The 24,949-nt window shown below is 40.5% G+C and overlaps 1 protein-coding gene across 1 annotated transcript in view; it reads left to right on the top strand.

Moving 5' to 3' along the window:
- The window catches only part of LOC145989490 (dynein regulatory complex subunit 2-like), a 90,443-nt gene that overhangs the window by 49,052 nt on the left and 16,442 nt on the right, over nucleotides 1-24,949 (top strand). The gene's annotated exons all lie outside the window — the stretch shown is intronic.

Genomic DNA, 24,949 nt, shown 5'->3' with positions numbered 1-24,949 from the left:
TAACTCGAAGCTTCGTAAGCCACATCACCAATGAAATGAGATTTACGAATGTTGCTACCCCCCCACACACACACACATTGAAATAGGTTTCCCGTGGCACAGGATCCATAAGTATATGTCGTAATCAACCAATATATGTATATATAGTGATATAGGGCAGGACTGAAACATGTCACGTTCGACGCTGAGGTCGTGAGTCGAACAACACACTGTTCTACTGCGAACACCAGGGCCGTAGTCAACCAGGGGCATTGCCGTTACCCTCGTTTGAGGGGGGGCAAGTACTTGGATAAACGTAACAACAACAACAATCACAATAATAGTAATAAAGTAGCATGAAAGGCATTATTATCCTCATAAATCACGCAAAAAGGGGGTAGAAGTCGGTTCTCACGCATTTGTGTTGAAACAGAGGATTAGAATTATTTTTTTTTCAACACGTCAATTTCACATTAGCTTTATTGGAAAGCAAGCACACAAACTATTTTTGAAAGAAAGAAAGTGCATGATAAATGCATTCCGAATGTACATACATATGGCATGTAAAATTTCCATCTACAATATTTTCTTTTCACATGGAGCGACGTATTACACAATCAATTCATCCAACTCGTAACAAACCAACATTAATAGCAAATAATATCACGGGCCGCCATAGCATTCTCTGTTTTAAAACTTTTCTCACTTAGATCGTTCGGCGCTCAGGGCCGACTCCCGCTACCCCTTTGCTACGGCATTGAACTTGATGAGACTGTATAATATTTTATGATATATTTCTACTTTCATAAAATTTGAAATCAAGGGGTTGCAATTACCCCTCCATTCCCCCTCTGCAGGTGCCCTTGGCCGTCTGGAAGGAAAATGCAAGAAAAATATGAAAATTAATTCCATCTTGAGTACCCTTTAGACCTGCTACTCTTAAATTCTGCTAGCCTGTTTTTTTCTTGTACTTTAATGTTTGACCCCCACCCTGACCCCTCCGCTAGACTTAATTTCCGTCCAAGGTTGTGAGCAATGCACCCTGCTCCCTCTGGTTGCGCCACTGCGTGCCTGGTTAAGGCACCATGCAATGAAAAACAATTAGTTTTCAGTGAGGAGATTTTTGTTTGCTCGATCATTCATTTAAATAAATGAAGCTGTAATATTGCGTGCATTTCCTGGCAATAAGATAAAAACTGCTTACGCTGAACTGAAATCGCTAAGTATATAAATTCTCCTTGGAGGAGAAGCTCCTCCTAGGACTTCGTAGGATTTAGTAGCTACGTAAGTAGGCAACACTGGCTGCAGCCGTCCACGTGGTGATGAAACACCTGGAGCGACACGCTGCCGGAGGGCTGTTTCCTTCCAGCAGGTTTTGCAGAGGCCCGGGTCTTGTTGAATGCCCAGGTACCTTGTAAGCGCAGAGCGCCTTGAAGATCAAGAACCCGGGTAAAGACGCAAGTCGACTCGTTGCCGTGGGCAGGCGAGCAGGTATACCTGTCCTCGCGGGCAAGCGGGCAGTGGGTAGGTAAAAGGCAGAATATGCTGGCCTCTAGTAGAGATCAAAGAAACAAATATATTTTTTTGTATGCAGTCTTGAATGATCTCCATCGTTTAGCACTGAAAGGTAATTTCGATCGTCCCTATGCAAATGAAATAAAAGCGCAATTACTTGCTATACATAGGAAACGAAAATCTGCAACAATAATAAAGAGCAAGATTCTTCCTATAGACCCAGACGAGCAAGCCACAGTAAGTCACATTCTTCAAGAACATAAACACGCCAGGAGTCACGTTATTCATAAGTTAACTTTAGATTCCGGTGAAGTTGTCACCAGCCCTCATAGTATACACGACAGGTTTTTGCAATACTATAAAAATCTTCTTGGTCAAGCCTTTAATCCAACAGAAACGCAATGCAATTTTTTGAACTACCTCCCTGCATCACTGACAGAAAATGAGCTCACACAACGGTTTAGTAAAAAGGAGGTTCATGATGCAGTATTCAAAGCTCCGAGGAATAAAACTACAGCCGAAAATGGATTACCATCAGAATTCTATCAATGTTTCTGGGATCTAATAGGAGACGAATTAACGGAATGGGTCAACGAAGTGTTGACAACAGGGACAATAGGGAAGACCAGTAGCACGGGAGTTATAGTGTTAGTTCCCAAAAAGGCAAATCCAAAGTTCGTCACAGATTTTCGGCCAATTTCAATATTGAGTAGTGACATCAAACTTATAGGTAAATCAGCGTTTAAAAAATATATGGTTAAACTTATTGGCAATTTACAGTTCGCTTGAAATACGTCTCAAAGTATACATCACTTGCTACAAACGATAAGAGACGTAATTATTACCAAACAAAATAAGAATGCATCAGAGGCAATTCTATCTTTAGACTTTTCCCAAGCATATGACAGAGTGAGCCACGAATATCTGTACAAAGTCTTAGAAGCATATGGCTTCGGAGACACTTTTATCAATTGGATAAAAACATTATATAATCATATGCTGCTAAAACTCAAAATAAATGGTTTCTTGACAACAAGTTTTAAAATGCGACGAGGTGTACTACAAGGTAGTCCCTTGAGTAGCACATTGTACGTCCTCACAATAGCCCCCTTTTTGTTTAGTATCCAGCATCATTTACAGGGCATTTCTATGGCTTCCACCACAATACAAGTTGGCAGTTTCATGGACGATTTCACGATATTTCTCAAGGATGAAAGAGATCTGTACAGTGTTAAAAGCCAAATACATACTTTTTGAGCTCACATCAGGAGCAAAACTAAACAATCGAAAGTCATTCCTGATGCCCCTTGGCAAGGAGAATCCTTTCACAAACAATACGGAGATCCCTGTAGACAAGAAAATAAAAGTCTTAGGTATAAACTTCTATGCAAATATCGATGAAACGATCGAAGCCAATAGTAAACTCACGTGCGAGAGGGAAATCTACGTCCTCAGAGTGAATAAGATGCGCTCTCTGAGTTTAAAAGCACGAGTAAGATTTATCAACGTTTTTGCTCTCTCTAAACTTTGGTATGTAGCAAAAATCCTGCCCTTCAAAACACAGCACTTAGCCAAGGTCAACAAATCTGTTGGCTGCCTTTTGTGGCACGATACAATTTTACGGGTGGCAATAAATCAGGTCACGTTATCAGAGAAGACAGGTGAGTTGGCACTAATGCACGTGAACACACAGGCAAGAGCATTGTTTGTACAGACTGGCCTTCAAACAGCTTTCTCACTGCACGAGTCAACGACCCAAGCATGTATACAGACGATAATACGGAACATTCCATTAGAAGCTCCCATCGATATCCAAAGTATCCCCAAAAGGTTTTTGTTTTATAAGGACATCGCTTTACAGGTATGCTACCAGTTATTACGACATGAGACAATTACACCATCTGTTAAAAAGTTATATAGTGAAATCAATAGTTTCAAGCACACAGTACCACGAATAGTCAGGGATTTCAATACACATAATTGGCCACAAATATAGGAAAATATCTCCGCCAAACACCTTTCAAAAGCTGGCCAATCAATATGGTACAAAGTGGTTCATCGTGTTATAGTGACAAGAGATAGGACATACCAATATGGAATCAGTGACTCTCCTAACTGTATACCATGCAACGTGCCTGACTCTTTAGCCCACAGGATAACGAAGTGTCGCAACTCCTCCACGGCGTGGAACAAATTGCGAACAATGCTCAGTCGTATATGCCGCACCTCATTAACAAAGTTTACGGATACAGATATAGTTTTTCCTGATTTCAATTTTTTTCCACCAACAAAACAACGAGCAGTACAATGGTTGATAACAGAATACTTATTATATATATTTCACAATGACCAGAGCAGTTTTCAGAAACAATTCCGTATCTTCTTGCAAGAACAATATGAAAAAATTCCTCTCCAAGCAAGGAAGAAATGGTATGCAAATTTCTTATTAGTGCTTTATACTTAATTTAGGTCAAACAAAAATGTAAAGGTTAACCAGATAGAAATACAAATTGTAATAGCAGTAATATACTTATGTCAAAAACAATGTAATTCCAAAACTTGTATATCAGAATGAGACAATAAAAAAAATAGTGGTAGCGTTGTCGCCTTGTAATCAAGGGGTCCCGGGTTCGATACCCGGTGGAGGCACGTATGGTTCGGATCCCACTTCAAACTGTAGGTCCAGTCCCGATCAGCCTCACTGTGCATAAAGTGGTTTTAAATATCCTGTCCAGCCTAATTATTGCCTACTTTTGTGGGAGCAGGAAAAGGTTTATTATCCATTTTGCCTTGATTCATCTCACTCGACAGGTCGCTAGGTGCCGTGGCTTGCCGCGAGTTGATAGCTTCCTGGAGATGAGGCCTTGCTCGAGAAAAGGTTTATTATCTACATCAGTGATCGGTTAGTTCATATGAACTTTCCAGCCTAATTATTGCCTATTTTTTGTGGGAGCAGGAAAAGGTTTATTGTCCAAAATTAAATGTTAGGAGAATCAGTGATCGGTTAGTTCGTATGAAATCTCCAGCCTGATCATTACCAGTGCGTAGTTACAGATCGGTTAGTTCAATGAACTATCCAACTTGACTAGTGCCTACTTTGAGGGGGAGCAAGAAAATTAACAACAAAAATTGGTGGTTGACTGTTGCATACATCCTTTCATATCGAAATAATATCCAGATGAAATCAAAAATTGTACTTTTCGTGTTCATACAATATCCAAAGTACGTACAAAAAAGTCTTAAGTCAAAGCATAATGTTCAGATTTCTTCCCACTTGATGTCCAAAACATGTCCAGAAGTGATCCGAAAATGTCCAAAACATATCCTTTCTGGATATCGTTTGGATATCACGTATGCGGACAAATGGATATACAGCAGATATCCAGTGGATGTCAATTGGACATTTCTGGATATATATTGGATATCCAGAACTTCCGACACAAGTATCCAAAAGATATTAAGTGGATATCTTTTGGACTTTTTTGTGCTGTGTGGGAAGTTAAACAATGTTTGTGAATGGAGAATAAGATTTATGAGGTTTATAAAACCCACAATTTGAGTATTTAACAGAAATTGTTACACAACTTAAGATAGAAAATTCAACCTGGGCAAACCAAATAACATGCTGCAGCCGTATGACCGATTCAATAATTGTTTCACGAGACATTACAGAACCCTAGCTAGAAATTCCTAAGTTAATGGCGAGAATTTAATACGGTTCCTCCTTCAAAGAATTCGTTCCCTCTGCTTTCTCCCTTGTTTATTTATAGTTATAAATAAAATCCAATTGGAACATGGAAAAACTTTTCACTGTTCATAAGTCAGTCATTGTTCTCTGCAGTTTTCAATGCAACATTCAGGCTCTCTGATCGTGCATCGTACGTTTCACATCAGGTATCCACATAATTTAATATATTTACAAGTAGGGAGTGGAAGTTGATGACCTAAGAAATATAGGTATATGACCTATAGAATATCCTAAAAAATGGAAAAAAATGACGTAAAATGCAAAAAATTACCATTAAATTTGTTAGTTTCAGTTTAAAAATTGAAATGCATCGTACGTTTCACATCAGGTATCCACATAATTTAATATATTTACAAGTAGGGAGCGGAAGTTGATGATCTAAGAAATATAGGTATATGACCTATAGAATATCCTAAAAAATGGAAAAAAAATGACGTAAAATGCAAAAAATTACCATTAAATTTGTTAGTTTCAGTCTAAAAATTGAAATGAAAATGAAATTAAACAAAATGCAATGTTGCTTTAAAAAAAGGGCACCAAATGATAGCACATGCACATTCAATTAAAATATTCAACGAGGATTTTCAGTGCAAACAGGGTCTAGCTATGGTATTTCCAGCCTCTCCTTATGTGATCTTGAATCTGAGTTTACCCCAGACGGGCACCTGGTGGTTTCCCCAGACACAACAAAGACTGTCACCAGTTCAGTTTTCTTTTGCTGGTAAATTGCAATCCTGCGAGATATATATATCTGGTGAAAAGATTCAAGAATATTACCAAAATTAAAGAATTGACAAAATATGATGAAACAATATACCGAATATTGCAAAAAATGACGGGAAAATGCCGAAAATTGGAGAAAATTACCTAAAACCTGACGAATGGCAACAAATGAAAAAAAAAATGCACTTTAAAATTACCTTTTTTGGGTTCTAGATGAAGTGTAATATTGAGTATATTTAATGGACATCGTGTCCGAAATGCCAGAAAAAAGATGACATTTCATCAACTTCCGCTCCTTATTTATAAGTTGTTTTAAGCGAAATTCTCCATTTTTGTTCTTTCCATATATGATATCAATATCACATTGCAAACAGTTATTAATGGTTTCAATGTCATTTGCTGGGAAAAAAAAGTTTCGTATTACTTTAGATTCGAACATGCAAACGCAAGTATCAAAGTATTGCTTTAGACAGCACTCATGATTTTGAAACGTGGAAAGGTAATCATTTTACGGGGAACGTGAAAGTTGGTGTGTGTTGACAGACTGTAGCTACTGCTTTATCAGCACTGACAACTAGCAAGCTTTCTCAATGATCACGTGGCTGCATGCTTTTCACTAATTAATAACTGCTTTCTTTCAACACATACACAAATACATCGTCGCTTCGGAACATCAAATTTTCATCTTTGCTGCTTTCAGATTACCAACATACGAAGTGGCATGCAATTCAAAAGGTTTTGCAGAAACCTCAGTTTTATAAATAAGATTAGAGGAAATTAGACAAAAGAAAATTTCCCTTTCGCTGGGCTCGAACTCGGGTTGCGGGCATGTTAGTCCGACACGATAACCAACACTCCAAACGAGACAACTCGAAACTCTTTCGCAAGTAGCCGACTGAAACGCAAGTTAATTTTCGCATTGCTAATTCCCAAGGTATAACATGCCTAGGCAGATGTGTCTTGCATTTTCTGTACTTTTGTTATTTCAGTCGCTTTGGTCTCTCCCTAGGTTAATCCCGGCAATAATGAGGAATATTTTTTTGACAAAGATGATAAACAGACACACAAGAATAATCACCCTCGCAAAAAAAAAAGCCAGAACTCGAGTCTGGAACCTTCGACGCGAGGTGTGTTCAAAAATATGTCTCTGTGTTTTTGTTAGATATGAAATGAAGTAAATAAATAAGACAAGTGGGTGGAAGGGACTGGAGAATCGTAGCTACGTAACCATTGAGAAGATATCCATCGAATAGATAGAGAATCTCTGTATCCCCTTGCGATAGAGAACTTATTAGAAGAATGAAAATACAGATTAAACGAACAAATTTGATGTGTATCCTTTCGTCAAAATGCCTAGAAAACAATATTACATACTTCTTCACTAGTAGAAAAGAAAAAAAAATTCCTTGGTGGGGATCGAACCTAGACCTCATTGATGAAAGCTCTGTACGCTAACCAACACACTATCAATAGCACCATGTTTTCTTTTTTCCAGTCAGTCTGTTTCCTTCCTCAACACCTGAAGACGAAAATGCATCTTAATTTCTCTCATAATTGTTTCATTGTCTATTAATAGAAACCACGTATGTCACAAATAGACGCATTCTTTCTGTGAAAAATCCCATGTTTCGCACATCGTGCTTCTCCATTTACTGTTATTTGGACATTCACTTGGAAGTTAAAACTTAGCTTTGTGTGTTTGTTTCCACGTGCATGTGTGTGAGAAGAATGGTGTGAACGTGTGTTCGATGTTTTTCTGGGCATTATTTTCGTTCAAAGCATTAATATAATTGTAAAATATGGTATTTACTGTAATGCAAGGAGTGAAAATATAAACCCAGTCCGTGGACCGAGTATTATTCCATGTCGAGGACACGAGACATTACGATCGACAATCTTCATCTCGTATTTCTCTTTGGCATCACTACTCAATTTACAGAGATGTATCCCCGTGACTGGTATACAAGCCGCAGTATTGCAATGCTGATTGGGTTGTCTAGTCACAAGGCGCTTGGTGGTCAGACATGGATGGCTTGCTTCAGTGCTTCTTCAATAGGGTCGCTACAACCCAGAAGTGTCCGTGACTGTACAAGAATTGGCTACACCGTTAATTTAACGCTCAATCCTCCTCTAACTAAAAAACCCTTTATAATATAAAACTTAAGACTAATATTGGATATTGTCACCCCCAAAATGTTTAATTCTCAATCCCTCCAGAATTCACGTGTCAATATGTAAGAGTTGTATATTTCCCTCCACCCAACCCCTCTCGATAATGCATATTACCCTTTACAATTACCTTGGAAGTCTAGAAATTACTATTTATATAGCAGTAATGGTAACTTGTGTCCAATGCTGTATTGTTATCCTCAAATTTCCATCATAGAATTATCGAATGGCGCAATGGACGTCCACAAACCCACCTGTGAGCACCCCTGCCCCTAAGTACTTTATTTTCTTCATCTAATGGATTAAATATGGTGCATTTACAGTTTAAAATTTTTAGATATATTTAATATGTACGGGGTGTTTCAGAGCAACCCAGACATTAACTTTTCTCCAGAACGGAAGATCGTATCAAGTTGAAACAAAAAAATGCACCACTAAGTTGAGCCCAAACAATCCGTAGAAAGTATTTGCAACAGCCCGAAAGCCACCCTTTTTTGGTTTTAGGGGGCACATGCCCCTTTCGTGCGATTTTCAAATGGGAAACATTTGTCTGTACCACCTACCGTTTTCCGTGTAGAAAATGGTTTTGCAAAAAAAGGAAGGTGAGCCAAATCGAATATACCGAGCTTAACAATTAAGATAAGTGCAGCACCATAACAGTTTCGGAAAGTGCAGGACACAAGCTTTTCAACGATATGCCACATGATGACTGCGGGACTAAAAAAAGGATGAAACCGCGTGACCCAAAAAAGGGGGTCTAAAGTTAGGGAAGGACTCGAAAATTTCAAATGGCAAGGGGGTCGAGTAATTCCTCGTTGAAAGGGTCACAGAAAACGAGAAAAGGATGCGAACATGATTTTGTAATCCACTGACCGGTTTCAAAATGGCAACCAAAACAATTCCGACCCCTGAAGTTGGTGTTCCAAAGTGAGGAATTACGTACGTAAATAGCAAAACACAAACACTGGACAGAGTACATGAGTTCCTGTACAAAGAATGCCAGCGGAACAGCTGTTTATTTGTGACAAGGTTTCTAAATGGTTACTGGTTCGCTACCATTGTCAGACCATGCCACCCGTCACATGTAACGTCAGTGTACTGAACGTTCGGTTGAGAGGTTTGCGGTTTCGTATTAGTACATGCCTCTGTGAGTGTACAACATGCAGTGAGTAGAACTTCAGGTTCATTGTGTACGAATAGGAATAAGCATAAGCCCACGTGTTGGGTAGGCTGCAGTACACAACACAGCATGCTGGCCCAGTCGACAAATTACAAAGTACGCCAATTGCCGGTGCGTCCAGTTCCATTTGACTGCACGTACGCTGTTCCCACTGCCCGGATCAACAAAGGCAATCGGAAAGTACCACGGGTCGAGGTGTGACGAGCTCTCCTGCACAACAGTCGGTTCCAGTGTGCTTCCACTGATAACGCGAATACGCCCCTCCAATCTTGGTCTCATTCAGCGTTGTCTGTTACAAGTGGTTGCATCGCCGAAGGCATTGTGTGGTACAGTCATGGAAAAAAGTTCTTCCCCATAAGGCTTTAATAGGAGCAAGTAATGCAGGAGGGTAGGCAACACATATTGCACCCTTCGATGATCGGGTGATTTTGCCTGTCTTAACACCGAGAAATGTGTTCCACGCGAAGGTCAACATGACAGGAAAGCAAACAGGGTCACGTGACTATTGGTTACGTGGAGTGTTGTGCTTCTCCACGTCCCCAGTTCTTGATCCACATTGCAGAAAAAGTAGAGCTGCATGCAATATATGAAAATAGGTTGTTTTCAACTACATGCTTAATTATGATTTTCCCAATTGTAAATCTATCAGACGTGTCTCCCGATTTAGTCGGGACAGTCTTTTACTTTGAATTCCTGTTTGTCATAGGCGTAACTTGACGGGAGCAGAAAGGGCATTTGTAACCCCCCCCCCCAAAATCAGGTTTCTTAAAGCTGCTAAAACAGGAATTAAATACTATGATTTGACGCGTCCAAAAAAAAGTATTATATTGAAAGATTGTTCCAAAATACGTAGATAGCAATTTAATACTTTGAAAGTGTCTCAGATTTGTTTATTATGTCACATCTTAGTGTGGCACAGGTCTACTACAAAAGTGGAATTTCGTAACAGAAATATGAACCCACTCCTTTTATTTCGAAGCCGATTTCATCTTGAAACTGAAATTAAGAATATTAGTTAACAATGTCATTGGTAAACAATAAAAAAATGTGTTAGACCAAATTATTTAATACCTTATCATAATCTTTATCGCAAGTTTAAATTTTGTTGTAAGTCCACTTTATGCAAAAAAAAAGGTAAAGTTCTCACCTGTGCTTAGCGCTACGCCATGAAGTCGTATAGGGGGTGTGGGGGTAACGCCCCACACTTTCTTGATTCGTTCGTGAGTGGGGGTGATGTGATCAGCATCACGCCGCCCCACACTTTCTTGATTCGTTCGTGAGTGTGGGTGATGTGATCAGCATCACGCCCCTGACCGCCTTTACCCCCAGGGTTTCCCCCAGGTACCCATGTCATTCGACGCTGGGTGGGCGCTGGGGTCGCTCCCAACGTTAGAAACCGGCCGGGGATCGAACCCGGGGCCTATAGCATGGTAGTCAGACGCGTTACCGAATGAGTCACCGGCACAGATAGACTAATCTGAAATGCATACAGTTTAAAGTGGGATCCGAACCACTATGTGCGATCACCTGGTATCGTACCCGAGACCCCTTGATTACAAGGCCTTACCACTACGCCATCAGTGAGGCGCACACAATCTTTGTATTTCGACCTTTTTAAACCTATATGTATCATATAAGAGGTTGTTTAACGTTGCTATGCCTCTATGGATTATATTTAGCCAGTATTCGAGCACATAGCGTCAGGTTTCATAGAATATAAGCTTCTCTTCCATGTTTATGGTTTCCTGTCTGCAGTAGAAAAACTGGCAGGTTCCCATTGCTTTTCTTTCAATAGTCTTCCAATGGTTGCATATCATATCACTCAAATTTGATTCATTCGTTGCGAACACAATCCCCGATGGCGGAGTGGGATCGTGGGCGCCTTGTAATTAAGGGATCCCGGGTTCGATACTCGGTGGAGGAACATAGTGGTTCGGATCCCCCTTGAAACTGTAGATCCATTCACGATTAGCCTAACAGGACATAAAGTGGACTTAAGACACCAAATCAAGCAACCAACACAATCCCGTTATTGTCCAGACTCCAGATTATCGAATCCAGAACCTTCGTCGCGAATAACATAAGCAGGAAGACAACGTGAAATAACCGAACAGAAACAGAACCTAAAACCTACATCGGATAGATTGGATTAAGTCGACGATACAGCACGGGTTCTGAAATGAAAAAGAATACGAAAGTTGAAGGACCTCTATACGCACCCACTTTCCCTCCACTCAATGGGGAAGATATCCTTCTAGCTGAGAAGCCTTTACGTAGGAGCGCCCTGAGGGAACTTCAAGGCCACGACGATAAAGTGTTCTACGTGCAATGACGGGACCAAATCATACGTCAGATAGCTGTGTTCCTCCTTATTTCGTACGCCATTGATAACTGGAACACGTGACCTCGTCTTTGGTAGAGCAGAAGCCTGCTTGCTTGCCACCACCCTTTAGTTCAGTGACCTTCGCCCGTAGTCCGCAAGAGTGAATGACTCACCAGATACTTGTTGTCTGTGAGGATGGCGCCGAAGCCTGATGCACGCGCATTTGGTGCTCCGAAATTTCAACTGTTTTCCGGTTGCTTGGGTGCTGTTGTGCTTGTTTTGCTTGTGATGTGGACTCGAAGTATTGCAAGAGAGGGAGTGCTGGACAACTGCAAGTGTGTGGAGGACTGGTCGCTTAGTTACAGGCGATTTTCTTTCTCAGCCATGAGCTCGGATCGAAGTCTCGTGTGGACAGCTTCTGGAAGCCGCAAGAACAACGCCTCCCGTTCCCGCCAGCCGCGTGGCTCGACCCAGCACTGCCTCTTGGTTGCGGCGTTCTCCCTCCTGCTGGCAGGCGACATTCATGTGAACCCTGGTCCCCAGGCGGTTTCCCGTGAACAATGTGGTTTCCGTATATATTACCAAAATGTGCAAAGTCTAACCAAAAAGTTATCGACTCTGGAGATGTTCTGTAGTGAATTTCACGAATACGACGTGATTGGTTTCAGTGAAGTGTGGTTTAATGAAACGATCGGCGATAGTGAAATACCCCTGAAGGACTTTCAGGTATTCCGCAACGATAGAGGTTCACGTGGAGGCGGAGTAATGTTACTGCTAAACAACAAGTGGCCCTGCATCAGACGTCTGGATCTGGAAACGTCATGCGAATTAATATGGACTCAGGTAAATATAGGCTCACAAAAACTTTTAATCGGCTGTTTTTATAGACCCCCAAAATCTGGCACTGCAACCTTGTCAGCATTATTAGATTCTGTGCTGAATGCTATGAAGGAAACTGACATCATTCTTATGGGCGATTTCAACCTTCACATAAAATGGTCATCGTCGAACTCTGGCCTATGCACAGACAATGATGACAGATGGTTTTTTGATCATTATATCAAAGCGATTGGACTTCATCAGTTTGTAGACTTCCCCACAAGACGCACAGAAACTCTCGACCTGTTGCTGTCTTCGTACACAAAGGTCAAGGCCACTCCCGGTGAGCAATTCATCGCCTCGGACCACACCCCCGTCCATGCCGAAATCCGAGTTCCTGGAAAAGCCCCCAGGCCCTCCCCCTCCTCCAGACCAGTCTACAACTGGAAAAGAGTCAACTGGGAGCAGCTTTCTCTTGTCACCAGCCTTGTACCGTGGACAATGATGGACCCCCTCCCAGCTGAAGAAGCAGTGGATTTCCTTGTGGACTGTGTGCAAGCCATAATTAAAGATCACGTGCCCCTAAGGAAAACAAAAACATCCCGATTCCCATCGTGGTATAGTGAAGAGACGAAACTTACGCTAAAGAACAAAAAGAATGCGTGGATCCTGTGGAAACAAGTCCCAAACGTTCATACACGGAACACTTTTACTCAATTAAGAAAACATAGCAAAAACATAATGCAAAGAGACTATAATATTTACATTCAAACTGTGACGGAAAGTGCTGCTAAAAACCCCAAAATGTTCTGGACGCTAATTAACTCACGCCGACAACACGACCGTATTCCCGTTCAAGTCTCCTGGAACGGTAAGTCTGCTACAAAGAAGGAGCGCACATCACTTTTTAACTCGTATTTTCACAGCAACTTTACAAATAATACCGCTATCGCACTGCCTGAAGTTAAGCCCATCACTCCTTACACACTCTCCCAAATCTCAACTAACTGCAATGAAGTCCACGAATTATTAAAATCTCTTTCATGTTCTAAAGCTAACGCTCCTAATGATATCCCTGGCATATTTCTACAACGATTAGCCCATATTCTATCCAAACCAATCAGCATAATCTTTAACAAATGTTTTTCCGAGGGTGTATTTCCTCTTGCATGGAAGCAAGCAAATATAGTTCCTATACTCAAACACGGAAACAAAACTCACGTTACTTCTTATCGTCCGATTTCCTTACTTCCTGCACTTGCACTACTAGCCGAAAAAATAATTTCCAATCGTATCCTTGCGCATGCTACTCCGTTCCTCTCTCCCACTCAACACGGTTTTCTTCCTCATGCTTCATGTGACACAAACCTTGCTTGTTTGCTCACCAACGCGGTTAACTGCCTGAGTACCAAGCAAGACATGGATGTCGTTTACTTAGATTTTTCTAAAGCGTTTGACTCTGTCCCTCATACAAAACTCATCCATAAACTTTCAAACAGATTCAACATTCACGGACCTCTTCTTAAATTACTATCATCTTATTTGCACAATAGAAAGCAAAAGGTTATCATATCTGGTTGCTCTTCGCCATGGCTCCCTGTAGTTTCCGGTGTGCCTCAAGGAAGTTCTCTAGGGCCCCTGTGTTTCACTCTTTTCATGGACGATATTCATGAATATATTTCTCCAGAATGCTCAATTTTATTGTATGCTGATGACTGTAAGTTATTTAGAAACATCGCTTCAGTTGAAGACACTTGTTCCATGCAAGACAATCTCACACACATTGAACGGTGGTGCCAAGACTGGAATCTAAAAATAAATCCCGAGAAATCTGTTTTTATGAGGTTTACCCTCAAATCCAATTTTACAGCACCATCCTATAGATTATGCAACAAAATCATCCCGTTCGTACAACAGCACAAAGATCTTGGAGTCATTTTCGACAGCAAACTCACTTTCAGCCACCACATAGATTACATAACTTCTAGAGCCATGAAAACCCTTGGGCTAATTTACAGATTCACAGATATCACACATGTTTCTGCCCTCAAAACCTATTTTACATCGTGCGTCGTACCTATTCTTGAATATGGTTCCTGTATTTGGTCAATGGCCTGTGATAGCAATATAAAGAGAACAAACAAAGTGGTAAATTTCTTTATCAGAATAGTAAAACATAGATGCCCAACCCTTGCAAACTTTTCCAAACATGAAATTCTATCCACTCTTCAAATTCACGATCCTTCCCTTCGCCGTCAAGTTTCAGATCTAACATTTCTTTTCAAAATCATGAATGGACAACTTTTCACTAACGAACTCTTGCCACATCTTCACATCCGGATCCCACGTACCAACAGCAAATGCAACAACTTCTTTTATACAAAAACCTCAAGGCTATCCCTAGAACAAAGGTCATTGCTCTATAGGCTACAAACAAGATACAATACACTAGTTGATCCTCCAGGCTTCCATCTATCTAAGCAGGCTTTCAGAAATGCGTGCATCAAGCAGCTGAAGAGTAATTAATATTTTTTATACCCTTGTTATTGTTTTATTATTATTGTTTAATTTTTATTATTTTTATTGTATTATTCTTGTTACATATGTGTGCGTGCTTCTCATTTGTTAATTTCTATTTTTCTCGCTGTTGATATCCTGATATAAAATGGATTCTCTCTGTATTCAGGATTTCTCAAATAAATAAATAAATAAAAAAAAATAAATAAATAGATATTTCGTTAGTGGCTGTAAGTATTGTTTCATCTGCAGTTATATCAGTTAACATTTCAATAGTTTCCTAATGGTTACGTTAGTGATAAACATGTAAATTAGTTCTCGAGAGTGAACGTTTTATCTATTTGAACGGGGGATTTTTATACAGCCTGCATGTATTATTTTTTCCTGAAAGAAGAAGAAATTCGAAGACGCAAAAAGAGTTGTATAAGAGTAGTTAACAAAAGGAAAAAAGAAGAAGAAAACGAAAATGTAAATGCTGAAATAAATTATGGTAGAGATCGAGTGTCTTGGGGCCTCCTCGATGGCGTAGTGATAACGTCGTCGCCTTGTAATCAGTGGATCCCGGGTTTGATACACGGTGGATGTACATAGTGGTTAGTATCCCACTTTAAACTGAAGGTCGAGTCCAGATTAGCATATCTGTGCACCAAACCAAAACTAAGAAAGAAATTGTCACAGTGTAAGAAAATTTCATGTTCAACCAGATACGAAACAAAAGGGAATAATATATTGCAGGTTGGAGTTCACATCTGTAGCATCTAACCAGCACAATTATGAATCGCAACATATCGTATCAGATCCATTTTTATTATACATGTATGATAATATAAGGGAAGTAGAGGAAAGAGAAAACCAAGCGAAACACGGACGCCTTCTCCAGAATTTCAAATCTCGTTACGTAAGGTTCTGGGTTGGAGTCCCGAACAGGCATGACTTTCTTGTTCTTGCCCTTTTATCTGCTTCATTTCATCATAATTCATCGTTATGGTTTACCTGCATTGAAAGAATAATGACAATAATTGCCAATACAAAGCCAATGACAAACAGAACAACTCGATTACGGAGGTGCCAAGAAGAAACGAGACTTGACAGTTTCTCCGTCTCTCGGTTTGTCGAATTGAAAATTGCTCTCCCGTTCTCGGTCTCGATTAGTTAAATATAGAAATCGAAAATGTATGTGAATGAATATACATGTATTTTATATATTCCGGTTTTGTAGGAGATTTCGTGAGAGATGAAGTAAGTACTCTTCCATCGTATTTATTTTTATAATTTTTATTCCCTGTTCGATGATCGCGTCGATAAGGACGAGTGACCATTACATGAAATTGATGACGAAATAATCAAACACCCCCGACAAGGACGGTACTCAAACCCGGGAACTTTGGCGACGATATCGAATGTCAATCACTTAATGAGCTTGACCACCGAGCCTGCTTAATGTTGTTTCTGTCAGGTAATTCGTAATAACTATCATTTGCTTCATAATTTATCTTATTGTTGTGATTAACCTGAATTCAAAGAATTAGTTGAAAGGCAAAAATGCAAGATTGAATGTCTCTGATGTTACTTCGTGCCGAATAATATGACGTGGTATTATGATATGAATTTATTAATCATATAATATGCCTATTCATTCCATTGATTGATCCCAATTGAGCACACAAAATATGCTATAATGTCCACTCCATAGAGGAGTGGTTAGCACAGCGCGCTACGATGCCATGGGTCCCTGGTTAGAATCTCGACTTGGGCGTGGGTGTCCTTGGTAAGTGTCCCTTCATCAATTTCATCACAGCATCACTCATCTTCATCGTCGCTATTTGCCAAAAGTGAAAGAATAGCAAATCTAAATAACAAACATCCAATCAAATCGAACATCTCTGCCGATTTAATTCTATACGGTACCGAATTTCCACTTTATTACTGCATCTTAAGTCATTTTACAGCATCTCAATTGTTTTCCGATTCGAAAACATTTGGAATGTTGTTTTGTGCAGTTGATTGTGCATTGTTTCGTTGTTTGGATTGTTTAATTAACGTAGCATTAATTAGTTTTAGACCAATCGTGACAGGGGGAAGCAAGAGCACAAAGGAAGCGAAAAAGACAAGGAAGAGACCACGGCTTTCTTTAAAGATAGCATCCCGTGAATACAACTCAAGTGACTGCAGAATATTATGAATAAAATTTATTTCGCTTTTTCCTTTTATTTCTATTTCACTTATTTTACTTCGCTTTTCTTCTACCACTCGCGTTACTCGTGTCAGTCAGGAAGAATTATAAACTCGTGAAATGGACGATGGTACAAAAAAATATATGCCTCTCCCACGGTTCGAAACTGTCAGTACAAAATATTGTCTTATTTTTAAAATTTACGGGCAAATATGGTTTGTTACGTAGCAATTTTCGCTTATCTCTTTCTCAAGGGGTTCCATTGCCTCTCTGATGTCGTAGTGGTAACGTCTTCGCCATGTAATGAAAGCCTTCCGAATTCAATACCAAATAGAGAGGATTTGGTTCGGATCCCATTTTAATCTGTAGGTGCAGTGCGTGAACTGGACTTAAACAATTAACGTGTGGCATGTGGTCTGTGATGAGAACCATCATTTCAGCGAACCTTCTTGACAATGACTCTAATATCACTTGAAAGAATAGTATTTCCTTACGAGTAGCTTCGTCAAGAAACCAGTTCCTGAAATTTTCTTCTGGAGGCATCGTAGCACCCAGCTGTTTGTTGTGGCTGGGGCACGAGTCATGTGACTCATGCTATCAAAGCTCAATCCTTCCCGAGAACTCAGAATCACCAGGCAAACTTAAGCGAATATTTTGTTATTTGGGTTGCATAAACAACAGGCTTAAGACGTTACGAAATTCTACGTCCCGTGGCCCAGGTATTTTTTTCTAAGACTGTACCTCAGGACGTTCTACGGTGCATTTCTCGCGGGTAGTGTGCATTCCTGTACTTAATTCGCAGTGGCAAATTGTTGAATGTGAACTAATAATGCCTTTCACGATCGAAGAAGCATTTGATATGCTCATGGTGTTTGGTGAGTGCCAACGAAATACTAGGGTGTGTCAAAAAGTAAGGTGATTTTCGATTTATTGAAAAACGTGCATAGAAAGAAATATGAAACTGTAGTATGTTTGACACATGGTATCACACTAAAATTCGACATAGGAACCACTGCCTCCGTGGACATATCATGTGAGTTGGGTCAGGGAAATGCCCATTTGGTGGTGTTTTTTGTCCTCACTCAGATTTTTGGGCACCCAGCATGCACACACTTTCCTGAAGCCAAGTTGGTCATGGACGATATTCCTCACTGAACCATATGAGATGTTCAATGCATCAGCAATGCTATGCAACCTGACTCTTCTGTCTTCACGAATCATCGCATCCACGTCACACACATCCCTGTCGGTGATGGACGTTGCTGGTCTGCCACTTCTGTCATCATCTGTCACACTACTTCTACCACTTGCAAATGAGTTACACCACACATACACTTGTTTCTGCAACATAACACTCTCTCCATAGACCTCCGAACAATTCTCGATTAATTTCAGATGATTTATTTCCCTTGACCCATAAAAAACGAATAACACCGCGCACCTCCTCCTTGGAGTAATGTTCAAGTCGTTGCGCCATCTTTGAATTGCTCTAGGTACCAGACGGTTTGACGTAGAAGGCTGTAATTGCCGTCAGACTTGCATCACCTTGGTATCTGGCACATACAAAAAATATAATTGGCTACACAAAAAACTCTGGGTTTTACAGACAAATTCACCTTACTTTTTGATACATCCTAGTAGTTCTGCTGCTGCTCGTGTGTATGCTGCAAGGTATCCCGATCGGGAAAGATCGTTCAAGACATGTTTTTCGCACCTTTGCTGATTATGTACGCAGAAGGGGCAATGTTCAGCCTTCTAGCAGTCACAAACATGAACGCATTCCTCGGCCTGTTCGATGAGAGGTCTGCTGGTGTACTTGCAGCCTTCCATCTCAATCCTCACGTGAGTATCAGGCAAATTGCTCGTGATTCTGGTGTCAGCGCAAGTACAGTGAGAAGGATTTTAAAGGATCACAGATTTCATCCGTACCACGTGTCTTTGCATCAAGAGCTACAGGGAACAGATTTTCAAAGCAGGCTAGACTTTTGCATATGGTCTCAAACTCAAGTGAATGCAAATGTTCAATTCTTTGACGAAATGTTGTGGTCTGACGAGGCTACATTTAAAAGTGATGGTCAGGTAAATCGGCACAACATGCATTACTGGGCCGCCGAAAATCCACGGTGGATGCAAGAGGTTGATCATAAACGTAGATGGTCTGTGAATATGTGGTGTGGAATAATCGGCGGACGAATAATTGGACCTCATTTTTTCAAGCGAGGCTTACGGGTGTTGTGTACTGCACATTTCTTCAAGAACAATTGCCCAGTCTTCTCGAAGACGTCCCCTTACACATCAGAACACACATGTGGCTACAACAAGATGGCTGTCCAGCACATTTTGAGCTGACAGCGAGGGATCAGGTGAATGCAATGTTTCGTGGTTGCTGGTTAGGTAGAGGTGGGCTTGTGCCCTGGCCTCCTAGGTCACCAGACTTAACATGTTTAGATTATTACCTCTGGGGACGACTGAAAGAAATCGTTTACCAAATTCGACGTACAACGAGAGACGACATGATCGAGCGCATAGTTGCTGCATGCATGCAGATTACTGAGGCAGAAGTTATTGCAGCACAGAATGATTTCAGTGTCCGAGTGCAGAAATGCATTGAGACCGAGGGAAGACATTTCGAACATCTACTGTAAGTTGGTGAATGTGCATCACACTGGGTGCTTTACCTATTCTTCTCGTTTTCGTTGTTCATTGGTTTCTGATTACTCTTTCGTTTTTCTTATCATTTCAGTTAGGCCTATTTCTCTTGTCAAACAATGGTTTGCCAATCAATTGTGAGAAAAGGACCTTTCTCGTTGGCGAAACAGGCGTTAAACACGCCAACGAATTCCTTATTGTGCGTGACAGTAAACCATTCGTTGCCAGTCCTAAGTCTGGAGAAAGTGTGAAGTGCGATCAAAGTTGCAGCTCAAACAAAGCTTACAGTAGTACGGTGTTTCAAGAGCGGACCCATTACCATAATTGTTTGTACAGGATCTCATGTACTCTGTCCAGTGTTTGTGTTTTGCTATTTACGTACGTAATTCCTCACTTTGGAACACCAACTTCAGGGGTCGGAATTGTTTTGGTTTCCATTTTGAAACCGGTCAGTGGATTACAAAATCATGTTCGCATCCTTTTCTCGTTTTCTGTGACCCTTTCAACGAGGAATTACTCGACCCCCTTGCCATTTGAAATTTTCGAGTCCTTCCCTAACTTTAGACCCCCTTTTTTAGGTCACGCGGTTTCATCCTTTTTTTTAGTCCCGCAGTCATCATGTGGCATATCGTTGAAAAGCTTGTGTCCTGCACTTTCCGAAACTGTTATGGTGCTGCACTTATCTTAATTGTTAAGCTCGGTATATTCGATTTGGCTCACCTTCCTTTTTTTGCAAAACCATTTTCTACACGGAAAACGGTAGGTGGTACAGACAAATGTTTCCCATTTGAAAATCGCACGAAAGGGGCATGTGCCCCCCTAAAACCAAAAAGGGTGGCTTTCGGGCTGTTGCAAATACTTTCTACGGATTGTTTGGGCCCAACTTAGTGGTGCATTTTTTTGTTTCAACTTGATACGATCTCCCGTTCTCGAGAAAAAGTTAATGTCTGGGTCGCTCTGAAACACCCTGTATATATAAATGTTGAATTTTAAGTTATTTGAAAGCGAAAAGATCTCGATGGCGCAGTCTGTGCCATACTCCCCCTCTGGGCACCCCTGAATAAGTGTACCACCTGACCAAAAGGGAAGGGGGAAGGGACTGGAATTTCCAAGAATATGCTAAGTACTATGTCTTAGGCGGGTACTCTTTCTCACGCGGCGAATGACCTTGACTGCGGGGGTTCCTAACGAGGGATTATTTCAACAAAGACCGAAGTACCGGTCAGAATATTTGCAAATGAATCTTGATCCAAAACCTGAACATGAACCTGAACCTGAATGACTCGTTGGCTACTGTGTTCGCAAAGTGAATGCGGCTTCCTGACCTACGTCGCCTCTTGCTTCAGCTGAGATTGTTGGTTTATGTCAAGAAACTGAACACGATTTAAAAAAAAAGTTGAGGTAATCAGTTTCTCATTGCTGTATGTTTCAAAATAGACTAACCCCTTCCCTCTGAAGCTAGTTGAGGAAGCGTCGTGAGCGTCTCCCGTCGAGAGACTAATTTTATCGTTCTCATATTTTGAAAAATAATTTGCATAGTTGGAATGAAACACCAACTTCCCGGAGCTGCGGCGGTCTAGTCTGACTCCAAACACTCCTTCAGTTTGAAGTTTTCTGAAGTTACATGTGTTTAGTATTTAATTTTAAGTTGACGTCCAATGCCAATGCCAATGCTTTATTAACAGTTTTTTTTGTAAGTATCGGGACCATTGTGCCCTTGACTTACTATCATGTTCTTACAAAATAGTGTATATACAACATTTTTCTTGCTATAACCCGGGTCGACTGTCGGCCGGGATTTGGACAATAGTTCATCTGTATTATTTCACTAATTTGAAATTGTTGAGTTCCTTGTTATAATTTTGCATTGACAGAGGAAGGAAATAATCACTATTATTTTTCAAACCATACATAGTTCGGTGCACTGATGAAAAGTTCTAATCACAAACTACATTTTGCACATCACTTTAAGACACAAAACATAAAATAACCACATAGAATAATAATAATGATAGCAATATATAAGTAACAATAAGTAACAAAGAAACAACAAAATCACAATCTATGCTTTTATAGCTGCACTATCAAGGAACACTAATCTGCTCCATTGAAAACAGTACTTTGAAGTACTCATAAACAGGGAGTATATGTAACACATAACATAATAATACAATAGCATTTTTGAATTTAGATTTGTTCAAAATTTCGGGGCATGGAGTGGGTCATCCGGACCTGTGGTCGGGTTCCAATGCCCCGAACCGCTGGATTTGGATGCTGTTGGATCTGGCTCCAGAACTTGTAACACATGGCATATATAGCAGATTGAACATAATCTAGTTCAAGGTCCTCATGGATTTGTAAGATACGAGTATCTCGGCTATGACCAGTAATAAGTCGAGCAACATTATTCTGTATAATCTGCAATGTCCTTATGACTGAAGGTCGGAGATGACCCCAAGCTGGTGCTGCATACAGGATTGTGGGACGTACCATCATCTTATACACATGCAAGCGAGTCGTCAGTCCCAAGGTAGGATTTCGGAAAACTGGGTACAATTGTCCAACTCGATTTTGTGCTTTTGCTGTCACAGTTGAGATGTGTTTATGGAAATTTAGTCTTCGGTCCAAAACCACTCCTAGATATGTGGTAAAAGGTTTGTCCGGTATAGAAGAACCCTGGAGTCGTAGAATCTTTGGTAGTTGTCTATGTCGACGTGTAAATAAAACCGCAGCACTCTTCAGTGAATTATACTTCATGCACCAGCGAGTAGACCAATCTTCCAACTCTAATAGTTGTTGTCTCATCCTGCTATAGCATAGATCTTGTAAAGGGCTATTTGTAAAGATGGCAACATCATCTGCATAGGTAGCTAACATGCATCTATGAGTAGCAGGGATATCACTGGTATATAAAGCAAACAGAAGTGGAGATAAAACAGCTCCCTGAGGGACACCAGCATGTATGATCATAACGGTAGATCGAGCACTTAAAAATTGCACCTGAAATTGTCTCTTTTGTAAATACTGATCCAATAATTGCACCAAATAAATAGGAACTCCCAATTCCGATAGTTTCACAATTAATCCAGAATGCCAAATTCGATCAAAGGCTTTGTCGGAGTCGAGAAATACCCCTAGAGTATGTCGACTGAGATTAAAGTTTCCTGTAACATACTCCACTACTCGGACCAGTTGCGTAGTAGTACTATGATGTTGACGAAATCCGAATTGATGATACGGTAGCAAGCCTTTTTCATCCACCACAGCTTGTAATCGTCTGAGTAGTATATGTTCAAAGATTTTGCTAACATGGCTCAGAAGACTTATAGGTCTATAATTCTGTGGTAGAAGAATGTTCTTTCCTGGTTTTGGCAAGAGGATTATTTTTGCTAGTTTCCAACTTGATGGATAATAGCCGGTAAGGAATATAGCATTGAAGACTTTTGCTAGAAAAACTAACAATTTTCTGGGGCCGTTCTTCAGTTGTAATGTAGTAATAGTATCAAAGCCAGGTGCCTTACCAGGTCGAAGAAGATTTATAACACCTTTGACCTCCTGAGGGGTTGTGAGAAGTGGATAAGCTGTGAGTGGTTCATGACGTAATTGTTCCAGTCGATGTTGAATCTTCTGGATATAATTGCCATTATGCGGTTGATCTGGTGTGTGGAATTGGTCCTCCAGATGTTTGGAGAACACTTCAGCCTTCTCCTCTGGTGTGTACACCATGCCATTTGGACCCTGGAGAGGGTAGGCAGCAGATTGTGGATTCTTTCGCAGATAATTTCTTAATAATTGCCAGAATCTACTATCCTGCATTGATATCCCGGAGAATTCGGTGTCCCAATCTGCCTGTCGCTGCCGAATGAGATATCGGTGAAATCGATCGTGAAATTGATTATACAACTGTTTGTAGCGATGGTTATAAGTTTGTTGCCATTTCCGTCGGAAATATTTTTTACAGTTCAGGAGGATCATACCCTCACGGGATAGACAGCCATAGTTATTGTATAACTGAGGGGTTCTGATAGTGGAGTGAAGATAAGAAGTTTGTATACCTGCTGTAAGGTTTTGTAAAGCCGAATCAATTTCGGCTGGGGTTTTTAAAGCTAAATGCAAGTCAATGATAGGCACTAATTGTCGAGTGTAAGCATCCCAGTCTGTTGTAACATGATATTTTGGAGGAGGAGGCTTCAATAAATTATGATGAACAATTTCAAAGAGTATTGGTTGATGGTCCGAGTCTAGATCATGAATAACATAGGGACCAGTCATAATATTTACACCTTGATATATCAAGATATCCAACACATCTGGAAGTCCACGTCCTCGTGGATAATGAGTGGGTTCTCTTGGGGCAAGAATGGGCAAGTTCAATTGTTGGACACTTTGGAGAAGAGAGGCACCTCCACGGTTCACTACACGCGAATTCCATGCAGGGTTTTTACAATTTAGATCACCAGCTAAAATCACTTTGCGGCCCAAGCGAAAAACAGTCTCTAGTTCTTGTATAGGAATAAGCTGTTCTGGAACGTTATATCCTGCTATCAAAATTAGTGGGTCGGTGGTAGTTAATAGTTCAATTATTGTGATTTCTAAAGCATCTAGAGCTGGATTTGGAAGTTGACGTGCAAATAGCGAAGATTTCACAACTACAGCCGTACCTCCTTTCCGTCCCGGGAACCGATCGTTTCTATAAATGGTATAATTTGCAATTTTCCATTTATTACGGGGTTTCAAGTGCGTTTCATTCACCAGAGCTATATCAACATTATATTCACGTAAAAATTGTTTGAAAGTCAGGAATTGAGTACGAACTCCATCAGCATTCCACTGAACACACGTCAATGTTCTACTTATCGGAGTACCTTTACGGGCCATTTCCGAAAAGGTTATCCAAAACATCCATGGCAACACTGAACTTATCTACGATTGTCTTGGCATGACTAATTCGCTGTAGACCAGATTTAATTTTTTGAAGAAAACCCCTGAAATCGAAAATTTCTTTTATGCTAGTCCAAATGTCCTTAAATTCCTGGCCTCTTGTATTAGTTTTTGTATTTGCAGCAGTAACATAACTCCTAGTGTTTGGTAGTGCAGGGAAAGCTGTCTGGTCTTGTAAGGAAGGAGGTGATTGCTTGGGAGTGTCAGAAGAAG

This window comes from Lepisma saccharinum, chromosome 6 (assembly GCF_977018435.1).
Source record: "Lepisma saccharinum chromosome 6, izLepSacc3.1, whole genome shotgun sequence".
Lineage (NCBI taxonomy): Eukaryota > Metazoa > Arthropoda > Insecta > Zygentoma > Lepismatidae > Lepisma > Lepisma saccharinum.
Note: the sequence above shows the minus strand (reverse complement) of the source record. Positions and strands in the feature narration are given on the sequence as shown.